General features: G+C 44.2%; 1 long non-coding RNA gene across 1 annotated transcript; it reads right to left on the bottom strand.

The window, feature by feature from the left end:
- Positions 1 to 926: 926 nt before the first annotated feature.
- Positions 927 to 10,989, bottom strand: LOC134336540 (uncharacterized). Its single transcript, XR_010015825.1, has 4 exons — positions 10,741 to 10,989; positions 9,675 to 9,864; positions 8,551 to 8,696; positions 927 to 3,987 (listed from the first exon to the last, which is right to left on the bottom strand). It is a non-coding gene; the product is annotated as an uncharacterized LOC134336540 (long non-coding RNA).
- Between the last annotated feature and the right edge of the window lie 2,448 nt (positions 10,990 to 13,437).

Genomic DNA, 13,437 nt, shown 5'->3' with positions numbered 1-13,437 from the left:
GAGAGAGAAAGAATGTACAGAGTGATTTTAAAACAAAGGTGAAGTTTAAAACTTAAAGTGCCACCAAACTGGGAACTAGTGTAGGTCAGTGAGCCCAGCACTGGTGGGTGGGTTCGGATGTGAACAGCAGAGGTTTGGGCGATTTCACAGGAAATATATTTCAGAAGATAAGATTAAAGAATTAACTGATTTTCTCCTGGATATTTCCCTCATACAACAACTCAACAGCTGGAAGAATCTTTCCAGCGTATGAGAAAGAAAATACAAAATCAATTTCTTTCATCCTCCGTCCACTGTTATCACCGTAGCACCATTAACCAATAACTGCCGCTGGAAAGTGATCTGGAAAATTGAAGGACTGGTGGTCGGGGTTGGGGGGTGGTGTCCAGGTGTTAGGGATAGGTATCAGTGAAATGCAGAAGGTGGTGAAAACAGAATTCTCTTAAATAGTTTACTTATCTGATTGAAACATACAGGCTCCTTACAGTCGAAGCCATTAGGAAAATACCATTTGAAGAGTTGGCAGAAAATTCCTCCTTAATGTCGTGGCTAAGTTTTGAACTGTTCACTTTCATTACTCAAGTGCTGAAGACCTCCGCCCGTGTGGTAGCATGACACCACTAAACCAATTAGAATGGAATTTACATAGTTGGAACAGAAATAATTAAAGGTTCTGCTTTACCAGTTGGCTTCTCCTGGGTACAGCACAGGAGCAGGCTGTGGCTTTGCACAATTCCAGCTCTGTTACCATCGGTCAAATGGAATCGGTGAATTTTAACACCCTGGTGATTCCAAGAAATCATATTTCAGGAATGCTCCTGATTTGAATATAAGCTCATTCATTCAAAATAATACCTCAACATTTCAATTTATAATTCAACAGCACATCTGCATGAAACAGAATTTCCTGTATTGTTACTGAGAATAAAGGCGACCAATGAAAATTAGTTACAAGGAAAATAAATCTGCATTCCATATCAAATGATAGTCAATTACTTTGGAAGGAAATAAAAGGGACATATCCATTCAGATTAATAAAAACGAAGCAAAATGGAAGAGTAAAGATGGTAGTTTTGATGTTCTACAGCTGGAATTTTATTTTCAGAAGATAAAACTAATTACAGAGATAAATTCTCACTTTTAATCTTCCCAGATTTCAGGGTGAATTTGATCTTATTATGATCACTTTCCTCTGAGGGTTCTTTTACCTTAAGCTCTCTAATCAATACTGGTTCGTTGCACAACACCCAATCTAGAATAGCTGATTCTCGAGTGGGCTCAACCACGAGCTGCCCTAAAGAGCCAACTAGTAGGCACTCTAGAAATTCTCCCTCCTGTAATCTAGCACCAACCTGCGTACTGAGGTCCCCCACGATTATTGTAACATTGCCCTTTTGGCATGCATTTTCCATCTCCCATTGTAATTTGTAGGCCACTTCATTACTACTGTTTGGGGGTCTGTATACAAATTCCAACAGTGTCTTTTTACCTTTTCAGTTCCTTAGCTCTATCCACAATGATTCAACACCTTCTCACTCTCTCTTTCTAGTGATTTGATTTGATTTTTTACCAAGAGAGCCACACCGCTCCCTCTGCCTTCCGAAATAACCTTTCGATCCAAAGTGTATCCTAGGACATATATTACCTCCTTACGTTTACTGATTTAATACTGAACATGAATCCTGAACCAAGATGAAGGGTTCCAACCAGAAAAGTTAACTGTCCATTTCATAACACCATAATATGATAAGGCATAGGAGCAGAATTAGGCCTCTTGGCCCATCAAGTCTACTCTGCCACTTAATCAAGGCTGATCCAATTCCCTTTTGGACCCAATCTCCTGCCTTCTCCCTGTAACTCTTCACACTCTGACTAATCAAGAATCTATCAACCTCAATGGCCTGGCCTCCATAGCCACCTATAGTAATGAATTCCACAAATTCACACCCTCTAAAGAAATTCCTCTTCATCTCCGTTATAAATGTATGTCCCTCTATACTGAGGCTGTGTCCACTGGTCCCAGACTCCCCCACTGTAGGAAAAGTCCCCTCCACATCTCCACCTTATCTAGGCCTTTCAACATTTGATAGGTTTTAATGAGATCCCCCCTCATTCTTCTAAATTCCAGCGAGTAAAGATCCAGAGCCATCAATCAATCATCATGCGATAAACACTTCATTCCCTGCGTCATTCTCATGAACTTCCTCTGAACTCTCTCCAATGTCAGCACGTCCTTTCTTAAATAAGGGGCCCAAAACTGCTCACAGTACTCCAAGTGAGGCTTCAGCGGTGCCTTACAAAGCTTGAGCATTACATCCTGCTCTTGAATTTTAGACCTCTTGCAATGAATGCTAACATTGCATTTGCCTTCCTCACCACAGACTCAACCTGCAAATTAACCTTTAGGTAGTCCTGCAGGAGGACTCCTAAGTCCCTTTGCACCTCAGATTTTTGAATTTTCGCCCTGTTTTGAAAACAGCCTATGCTTTTCTCCTACCAAAGTGCATGACCATACACTTCTTGACACTGCATTCCATTTGCTGCATCTTTACCCATTCTCCTAATCTGTCTAAGTCCTTCTGCAGCCTCTCAGCTTCCTCAGCACCACCCCCCTCCTCCGCCATATCGTCCACAAACTTGTTGTTTCAGTAGTTGTGACCGAGGGGTTAGGCGATAGACTAGAGATCCACTGGGGTCTTCCTGCACAGGTTCAAATCCTGCTGACTACGTGTTGGTTTTGGGCACCACAGTAGCATGTCAGTTAGCACAACGCTATTACAGCTCAGGGCGTCAGAGTTCAGAGCTCAATCCTGGTGGCTTCTGTAAGGAATCCTCCCTGTGAAAAGTGTGGGTTTCCTCTGTGTGCTCTGGTTTCCTTCTACATAAGGGTTGGTAGGTTAATCAGTCAGTATAAATTGTCCCATGATTAGGTTAGGGTTAAATAGAGGTGTTGGGGACAACGTTCCCTCTAATTTGTAATGACCAGTGTGCACAAAAGTCTTGTGTTGTGCAATTTTTTTTTTGCCCAGTGATGACAACGTGAATAATTTCTTCAATAAAAACAGTATGAATAAACCAGTTCTAAAATCTGCAAACTCTACGTTGTCAACACTGTCCGCATCAGAAACCGGAAAAGGTAATGTGATTGTGTACGATCGTGAAATACACTTAACATGCCAACAGGGTAAAAGGTGACAACCTTTTGTGCGTAGTCTAAGTTCGTTTGTGCACCCATTGCAAAATATGTATACGTGTGCACATCTGAGAGGAAATGTTGGTCGGAGGTTGCTGGGCAGTGGGAAGTGTCTACTCTGTGCTGTCTCTCTAATTAGATTATGAGAACACTCAGTCCTCTTTGATTGTCATTTAGAAATGCATACATGCATTAAGAAATGATACAATGTTCCTCCAGAGTGATATCACAGAAAAGAGGACAAACCAAAGACTAACACTGACAGAACCACATAATTATAACATATAGTTACAGCAGTGCAAAACAATACCGTAATTTGATAAAGAACAGACCATGGGCACAGTAAAAAAAAAGTCTCAGGTCCCGATCGACTCCCGTGTCCCCAAAATCAGGCTGCAAAAGGGAGAAGCTGCCGATGCATTGGAAGCAGCCGACCACAGCCGACACCGAGTCCGTCCGTCCGAGAACTTTGAGCCTCCGACCAGCCCCTCCGAAACAGCCTCCCGAGCACCATCCTCTGCCGAGCGCCTTTGACCTCGCCCCGGCCGCTGAAGCAAGCAAAGCTGAGGATTCAGGGCCTTCTGCTCTGGAGATTCCGGTTACCACCCAGTAGCAGCGGCAGCAAAGTGGGCATTTCAGAAGTTTCTCCAGATGTTCCTCCGTACTCTCACATCTGTCTTCATCAAATCAGAATTGTGCCCGGTCCCCTACTTGACAGATTACAGATATCATTCACCGGAGAGGCCGTGCGTGCTGCGACGTGCCGTCATCTTCTCCTCCTCCTCCTCCTCCTCCTTAAAAGGAATAAATAAATCATTACACTAACTGCAACACTACTGTGCTGCCCTGTTGGTTGAGAGTATACCAATCGTCATTGTCAAAGGAGGTCAGTCCTCAGACTGCAGAGTACAGAAAATTAAGACAGGAAATGGGAACACTCTCAGAGCTGGCACCTACATGAGCATCCAAGTGTCCTCCTTCCATGTTCTGAGCTCAGATATGCAATGAGATCACGGAGTAAGATCCTTGGTCCAAGCACTGCATTAATTATGTCATCCGCTATATCAGTGACCTTCCCTCTATCGTAAATATGAATGTTTGCTGATAATTACTGATTGTTCAATACCACTTGTCACTCCACAAACAATGAAGCAGTTTTGTTTGCTTGCAGCAAGGAATAGACAAGACATGTGGGCTGATGGGTGATAAGAAACATGCAGAAGCCAGTTCCAGCAATGGAAAATTGCCGTCTCAGTGCTGTTATATTTGTATGCTGTAACACTCTCTTTTTATTTGCAATTATTTTGTAAATAATACTATTCTTTTGCACTTCTAGTTAGATGCTAATTGCACTAAATTCAAATCTTCTTTCTCCAGCCTCTGTACTTACGGTCAGAGGCCACTTTATTAAGTAGCTCCCGGACCTAATAAAGTGGCCAGTGAGTGTATATTTGTAGTCTTCTATTGCTATAGCCCATCCTCTTCAATGTTGGACATGCCATACATTTAGAGATGCTCTTCTGCTCACCACTGTTTTAAGGCATGGTTATCTAAGTTACTGTCACTGTCCTGATGGCTTGAACCAGTCTGGCTGTTCTCCTCCGACCTCTCTCATTAACACTGCATTTTTAACCACAGAACTGCCTCTCACTAAATGTTTTGTTTTTTGTTTTTCGCACCATTCTGTATAAACTCTAGTGATGGTTGTGCTGGAGATCAGCAGTTCCTGAGATACTCCAACCACCCTGTCTGGCACCAACAAACATTCCACAGTCAAAGTCACTTAGATCACATTTCTTCCTCATTCTGATGTTTGTTCTGAACCTCTTGACCATGTCTGCATGCTTTTATGCCTTGAGTTGCTGCCACATGATTGATATTTGCATTAGCGAGCAGATGTACAGGTGTGCCTAATAAAGTGGCTACTGAGTGTACGTATAATTGAAGCATGCACCGTAACTGACTAGGCAACCAGAACAAATCAGCTGCTTGATGGGCACCAGAGACATTTATTCCCTTACCGCCTTTGCAGCATAGTTACCATGTGCAATGTCAGCCCGTTACACTGAAGTCGTCACATTCTTTCTTTCCATCTCCCAAGTCCATGGTGTTTGTGACCAAGACAGACAAGTGCAATAGATTCATAGATAGGAAAAACTCACACTTACTCTCTGCAAAGAGGGTGGGGTTGGAGGAGCAAAATCTCATATTCCGTCTGGGTAGCCTCCAACCTTACGCCCTGAACATTGATTTCTCTAACTTCCAATAATTTTTCCCCCTTCCACTTTCTTTCTACTTCCATTCCCCATTCTGGTTCCCCTCTTACCCCTTCTCTTCTCCTCACCTGCCCATCACCTTCTTCAGGTGCCCCACCTCCTACTATTTCTCCCCATAGTCAACCCTCCTCTCCTATCAGATTGCTTCTTCTTCAGCCCTTTATCTTTTCCACCCTATCACCTTCCAGCTTCTCACTTCATCCCTCCCCTCCCCCACCCAGCTGCCTTCCCCCTCACCCAGCTTCACCTATCACCTACCAGTTTGGTACTACTTTCCTTTCCACCCACCCCCACCCAATCATTATGAAGGGTCTCATCCCGAAACACCAACCTCTCCATTGCTTAATCCTTTCCATATACGCTCCCAGACTTGCTGAGTTCCTCCAGTATTTTGTGGGTCCGCTTCACAAATTCTCCTTCGTGTTAATCATTATCTTAATATTGCTCCATTTGCTTTACTGGCGAGTCTGCCTATCCAATGCCACGCTGCTGTGGATCATTACCAAAATGTTCAAGAAAGTTGGTCAGAATCTACTACTCAAACTTTGACGAAATGGCCTTTGACACATTTCAACCTTGAAGAAACTTTGCTATCACGGCTTGCTTCTCTTTTTTAAAGAGGCAACTGAAATAAGTAGGAATCCATACCAAAAGTTTACTGTGTACATTCCGTTTACACAGGGCAACTTTGTAGTTGGAACTGATACCGTCCTTCGTCCTACTAACTACCCCACATTTATGCTGGCTCCAGCGCACAGTACAGCTGCTCCCCAAATGTGTATGAGAAGGTTGATTTCGAACCAGAGTCAGAATCAGATTATCACTGACATATGAACTTCATTGTTTTGCAACAGTACCATGCAAGACATAAAAATCACTACAAGTTGCAATAAGAATATAAGACATAAGATCATAAGGCCATAAGACATGATTGGCATCATTTTGAGCCATGCCGATGGCCATTATTGCTCTTGGCAAATGTTTCCACAGATGTGGTTTGCCATTGCCTTCTTCTGGGCAGTGTCTTTACAAGACGGGCAGCCCAGCCATTGTCAATACTCTTCAGAGATTGTCTGCCTGGCGTCTGTGGTCACGTAACCAGGAGTTGTGATGTGCACCAGCTGCTCATACGACCATGGCTTCACAGGACCCTGATCTTGGGCTAAACAGGTGCTACAGCTTGCTCAAAGGTGATCCACAGGCTAGTGGGAGGAAGGAGTACCTTCCACCTCCTTTGGTAGAGACATATCGTTACCCTGCCACCCTAAGGTCCCATAGGACCTAAGAGCATTGAGCCTGCTCCACCATTCAATCGCGGATGATGCATTATCCCTCTCAACCCCATTCTCCTGCCTTCTCCCTGTAACCTTTTGACACCCTGACTAATCAAGAACCTATCAACCTCCTCCTTAAATATACTCAATGATTTGGCCTTCCTCACCAATGACTCAACCTGCTAGTTAACATTGAGGGAATCCTGTACAAGGACTCCCAAGTCCCTTTGCACCTCAGATTTATTCCTTCTACCAAAGGGCATGACCATACACTTCCCTACTCTATTCCATCTGCCACCTCTTTGCTCATACTCGCAATCTGTCTAAGTACTCCTACAGACTCCCTGCTTCCTCAACGCAACCTGCCGCTCCACCTACCTTTATATCATCCGCTAACTTGGTCACAAAGCTATCAATTCCACCATCCAAATCATTCACATATAACGTGAAAGGAAGTGGTCTCTACACCAACCCCTGTGGAACACCAGTAGTCACCAGTAGCCAACCAGAAAAGGCCAACTTTTTTCCCACTCTTTGTCTCCTGCTGGTCAGCCAGTCTTTTATCCATGTGAGTATCTTTCCTGTAATACCATGGGCTCTTATCTTGTTTAGTGGTCTCATATGCGGTACCTTGTCAAAAGCCTTCTGAAAATCCAAGCAAACAACATCCACTGACTCTCCTTTGTCTTTTCTGCCTGTTTCTTCCTCAAAAAAAGATAGGTAAAAGAACCCCTAAAACCTCATCCTTGATAATGGACTGCAGCATTTTCCCAACCATTGAATTCAGACTACAGGTGGACCTTCACTAATCCGGCACCATTGGGACCTGAGGAGCGCCAGATTAGTGAAAATGTCGAATTACAGAAGGATCACATTAAGCATAATCAGTGCTGGATTATCGAAGGAACCAGATTACAGGTAGTCGGATTAGTGAAGGTTGACCTGGTATATGATTCATAACTTCCTTTCTTCTGCCTCCCTCCCTTCTTAAAGAGTGGTGTGACATTTGCAGTTTTCCAGTCCTCCAGAACTATTCCAGAATCAAATAATTCTTGGAAGATCATTACTAATGCCTCCACAATCTCTCAGCTACCTCTTTCAAAACCCTAGGGTGTAGTCCATCTGGTCCAGGTGATTCATCTACTTTCAGACCTTTCATCTTCCCAAGGGCCTTCTCCTTAATAATAGCAACAATATTTACTTCTGCCCCTTACACTCCTAAATTTCTGGCATAGTGTCTGCTATAGTAAATACTGTCGCAAAATACTTATTAAGACCCTCCACAATTTCTTTGTCCTCCATTACTATGTCTCTGGTGTCATTGTCCAGCAGTGCGATATCCACTCTCGCCTCTCTTTTACTCTTTCTATATTTATTAATGACTACTGTTATCATCTTTTTTTATTATTGGCTAGCCTCCCTTCATATATTTCATCTTTTCCATCCTTACAGTTTTTTTAGTTGACTGCTGTTGGTTTTTAAAAGCTTCCCAATCCTTTAACTTCCCACCAATTTTTTGTTATATGAACTCTCCTTTGCTTTTACGCTGTCTGTGACTCCCTTGCCACCCACGGTTGCCTCATCCACCCTTTAGTATACTTCATCTTTGGGATGTATCCTTCCGACGCCTTCTGAATTGTCCCCAGAACTCCACATACTGTATAAAAATAAATAACTTTTGCAAAAAGAGAGCGTTAGTTAGGTAGTATCCATGGGTTCATGGACCATTTAGAAATCTCATGGTGGATGGAAAGAACCTGTTCCTAATAACATTGAGTGTGGGTCTTCAGGCTCCCGCACCTCCTACCTGATGGTAGTAACGAGAAGAGGGCTTGTCCTGGATGGTGAGGGTCCTTCATGATGGATGCCGCCTTCTTGAGGGATCTCCTTTTGAAAAGGTCCTCGATGGTGGGAAGCCTAGTGCCCATGATGGAGCTGTCTGAGTCTATAACACTAAATATTCAAGATTCAAATACAGTTATGATCAAAGAATTTATAAATTATACAACTTTGAGATTAGACACAAAGCAAGAAGCCCAAAGCATCCAAATTAAAGAAAAAAAAGAATACAAATTAAAATTAAAGACCAACACTTGAAGCACAAGAGAAAGAAAAAATATCTTTCAAACAATTGAAGCAAACAACAACACATTACAAGCAAAACCTGAGTCCTCAGGTCTGAACCCCAGAGTAGGCCCAAAGCCTCGCTTATCAGTTCATTATCCGCCATGGAGCACAGCAGTTGGGGCAGTCTTTATAGCCTCAGAGCCGTGGAGATGACCATCGCAAAGAACAAGCGAAATAAGCTCCTGTCCCAATTGACACCCTGTCTTTCCAGTCTACCTGGGCTAGCATTTAAATGGATCCAACAATGAAACAGCGAAAGGCTCTATGCCCAAGAGAGAGGAGTGGATATCGTGGAGAGAAAGTGAAACCGGCTCTTGCTTCCGATGTGGGCCAGCATTTAAATTGTCTAAGCAGTGTGTCATACCTTGCACTAGGACCAGCTACTGCGAAGGACTGGGAGCCGAAACCATGCCGCCCAGCAACTCGATCCAGGTCCAGATTCCATCACCCAACCCGAAACCACCAAACTTTTCAGATCAGCTCAGATCTAAGGTCCAACCTTGTACCCGGCCAGTTGTATGGGCATCAAATCTCCGCTGCCTGGACCCCGACTTCTCCTTTCAGTGTCCATAGCGATAGAACCTCTCACCCAGGCCAATTGAATGAACATCGGAACCTCTATCCCCAGGATCCAACACTCCTTTCGGTGCCCAGAGCAATCGAATCTCACCCCCGGGCCATTGCACAGGCATGGGAACTCCATCTGCAACGATTCTGCAACACACTATCTTGGCTCATCCCCCAAACTCGCCTCACTATTGCTCGCCCCTTCTCTGTTTACAGTGAAAATTTAAAACAATTTACCTCAGAAAATGTATTTTTAGTGATGTTTTTAGTCAGATTTCTTAGCCTTTTGACTACCAGAGATGTCACATACATTCGGTAGCGTCATCTTAACCAGAAGCTTTTTTTTTCCGATCCTGTACGTTGGCACCTCCATACCAAATGTTAATGCAGCGAGTCAGATTGCTCTCCACGGTATATCAGCAGAAACCTGATATAGATATAGATAAAAGAGTCTTCGGTAATATACTATAGCTCCTCAAACTCAAAGTTCAACATTTAAGGTTCAAAGTACATTTTATTATCAAAGTATGTATACTTTATACAGCCAAGAGATTTGTCTCCTTACAGCAACGAAACAAAGAACCCCAATATTAAATAAAAAGAAGACTGTCAAACACCCAACGTGCAGAGAGAGAGGAAAAAAACAAAAAAAAAACAGATTGTGCAAACAATAAAGCAAGCAAACAGCCTTTAGAACTGAAGTTCATGATGCCAGGCATCCCTGCAGGTGATTCAGGTGCCCACTAGTTGCAGGCCACAGCCTCAATCTGGCAAACCCCATGGAGCAGCGAGACAAACCAAGACATCTCTCGCTTTCCACCCCAACACCCGACCATTTCAAACTCCGGAAGAAATATAACAGCTGGAGTGTCTTCGGTATAATTGCATCAATATGTTGAGTCCAGGATAGATCTTCAGAGATGTAGACTCTCAGGAACTCAATCAATGCAACAGCAAAGGTGGAATCTACAGCTCCACGTTAAGCAGCAGGGCTTCTCAAAGTTCAAAGTATATTTACGATCAAGGTACTGCACATTTACGTCATCAAATACTATACCCTGAGATTCATTTTCTTGCAGGCATTCACAGTAGATCAAAGAAATACAATGAAATTGATGAAAAGTACACCATAACAAAGCCTGTCAAACAACCAATATGCAAAAGAAGACCATTTATGCAAATATAAATAAGAAGAAGAAGAAAAAGAAGAAAATAAAGAGATGGCTGGATAAATAATACTGAGAACATGAGTTGTAGAGTCCTTTAAAGTGAGTCCACAGGTTGTGCTCAATAATCTGCTCACAGTTGTGGGGAGCACAGTTGTCCACGCTGATTCATCAGCCTGTTGGTTGAAGTATAATAACTGCTCCTGAACCTGGTGGTGTGGAACCAAAGGCTCCTGTACGTCGTTCCTGAGGGCAGGAGCGAGAAGGGATCCTGGCTGTGATGATGCAAACAACAGGAATACTGCAGATGCTGGAAATTCAAGCAATACACATCAAAGTTGCTGGTGAACGCAGCAGGCCAGGCAGCATCTCTAGGAAGAGGTGCAGTCGACGTTTCAGGCCGAGACCCTTCGTCAGGACTAACTGAAGGAAGAGTGAGTAAGGGATTTGAAAGTTGGAGGGGGAGGGGGAGATCCAAAATGATAGGAGAAGACAGGAGGGGGAGGGATGGAGCCAAGAGCTGGACAGGTGATAGGCAAAGGGGATACGAGAGGATCATGGGACAGGAGACCTAGGGAGAAAGACAAGGGGGGGGGGGAACCCAGAGGATGGGCAAGGGGTATATTCAGAGGGACAAAGGGAGAAAAAGGAGAGTGAGAGAAAGAATGTGTGTATAAAAATAAGTAACAGATGGGGTACGAGGGGGAGGTGGGGCATTAGGGGAAGTTAGAGAAGTCGATGTTCCCTTATCCATTCGTCCCCCCCATCCCACTGATCTCCCTCCTGGCACTTATCCTTGTAAGCGGAACAAGTGCTACACATGCCCTTACACTTTCTCCCTTACCACCATTCAGAGCCCCAAACAGTCCTTCCAGGTGAGGCGACACTTCACCTGTGAGTCGGCTGGGGTGATATACTGCGTCCGGTGCTCCCGATGTGGCCTTTTATATATTGGCGAGACCCAACGCAGACTGGGAGACCGCTTTGCTGAACACCTATGCTCTGTCCGCCAGAGAAAGCAGGATCTCCCAGTGGCCACACATTTTAATTCCACATCCCATTCCCATTCTGACATGTCTATCCACGGCCTCCTCCACTGTAAAGATGAAGCCACACTCAGGTTGGAGGAACAACACCTTATATTCCATCTGGGTAGCCTCCAACCTGATGGCATGAACATCGACTTCTCTAACTTCCGCTAATGCCCCACCTCCCCCTCGTACCCCATCTGTTACTTATTTTTATACACACATTCTTTCTCTCACTCTCCTTTTTCTCCATCTGTCCCTCTGAATATACCCCTTGCCCATCCTCTGGGTTCCCCCCCCACTTGTCTTTCTCCCTAGGCCTCCTGTCCCATGATCCTCTCGTATCCCTTTTGTCAATCACCTGTCCAGCTCTTGGCTCCATCCCTCCCCCTCCTGTCTTCTCCTATCATTTTGGATCTCCACCTCCCCCTCCAACTTTCAAATCTCTTACTCACTCTTCCTTCAGTTAGTCCTGACGAAGGGTCTCGGCCTGAAACATCGACTGCACCTCTTACTAGAGATGCTGCCTGGCCTGCTGCATTCACCAGCAACTTTGATGTGCGTTGCTGGCTGTGATGATGGTGGGTTCCTTGATTAAGGACGTTGCTTTCTTGCAATAGTGCTCCTTGTAGGTGTGCTCAATGGCGAAAGGGGCTTTATCCATGATTTTCTGGGCTGTATTCACTACTTTTTGCTGGATTTTCCATTCAAAGGCATTCCTCACATACTTGACTATGAAGAGAGGTAAAGTATGCGGCCCTTTTGACTCTGCCAACCTCCTTTCTCAATAGCAATCGATGTGGCTCCATTCTGTAAATGATTAAGCCAGGGACTGATGAAATCTGAGTGAAGTCCCTTTCTAGTTTTGGAACAGAGAGCAACAGCTTAGCTACGGTCTTTGCTGCCAAGGAATTCGTACTACACAGGTGTACAGCAGATTGTTCTATCGTCATTTCTGGAAAATCAGTCTTAAATGCATTGAGCAGAACAGAGAGGTGGACTGCCAGCTGTGGTTTGAAAATGTAAAAGTCAACACTGTTTTTCCTGAATGAAGGAGTTTAAGTGATCAAAGCTCATCCATAGTGAATCAATGGAAAATATTCTTGAAAAAACATCTCTTGCAGTGTTTTGTTCATTGCCCAGTTTACCATGATCGCCCACGTCATACGACAGGTCACACGATGATAATGATACACAGAGGAGAATCTGTGCAGTTCTTTGCCACAGGTGGCTGTGGAGGGCAGGTTTTTATGCATATTTAAGGCCAAGGTTGGTAGATCCTTAATTGATCGGGGCATGAAGGGATGCATGGGGAAGGCAGGAGACTGGGGATGAGAGGAAAAATGTATCAGCCATGATGAAATGGTGGAGAAGACTTGATGGGCCAAATGGCCTAATTCTGCTCCTATGTCTTATGGTCTTACATAGAAACAAAGTGCAAAAGAAGACAAATTGTGCAAATAACATTAATATTGCTGAGAACATGAGTTGTAGAGTCCATGAAGGTGAGTTGTGGAATCAGGGTGAGTGATGCTATCCACACTGGCTCAGGAGTCTGTTGGTTGTAGGGTAATAACTGGTCCCGAACCTGGTGGTGTGGGACCTAAGACTCCTGCGCAGTGGTAGAAGCGAGACGAGAGCATGGCCTGGATGGCCCAGACAGCCCTTCTTTCATGTTTCTTACCAAAACAGGGATAAAGCATTCTGTGAGATACAGAATGCTTTGCATCATGAAGACCCTGGAGAGACTTGTTCTGGAGATGCTCCGGCCTATGGTCAGGCCACACTTAGATCCCCTCCAGTTCG

The sequence above is a fragment of the Mobula hypostoma genome, chromosome 22, assembly GCF_963921235.1.
Source record: "Mobula hypostoma chromosome 22, sMobHyp1.1, whole genome shotgun sequence".
Lineage (NCBI taxonomy): Eukaryota > Metazoa > Chordata > Chondrichthyes > Myliobatiformes > Myliobatidae > Mobula > Mobula hypostoma.
This window is presented reverse-complemented; position numbering and strand designations above follow the sequence as displayed.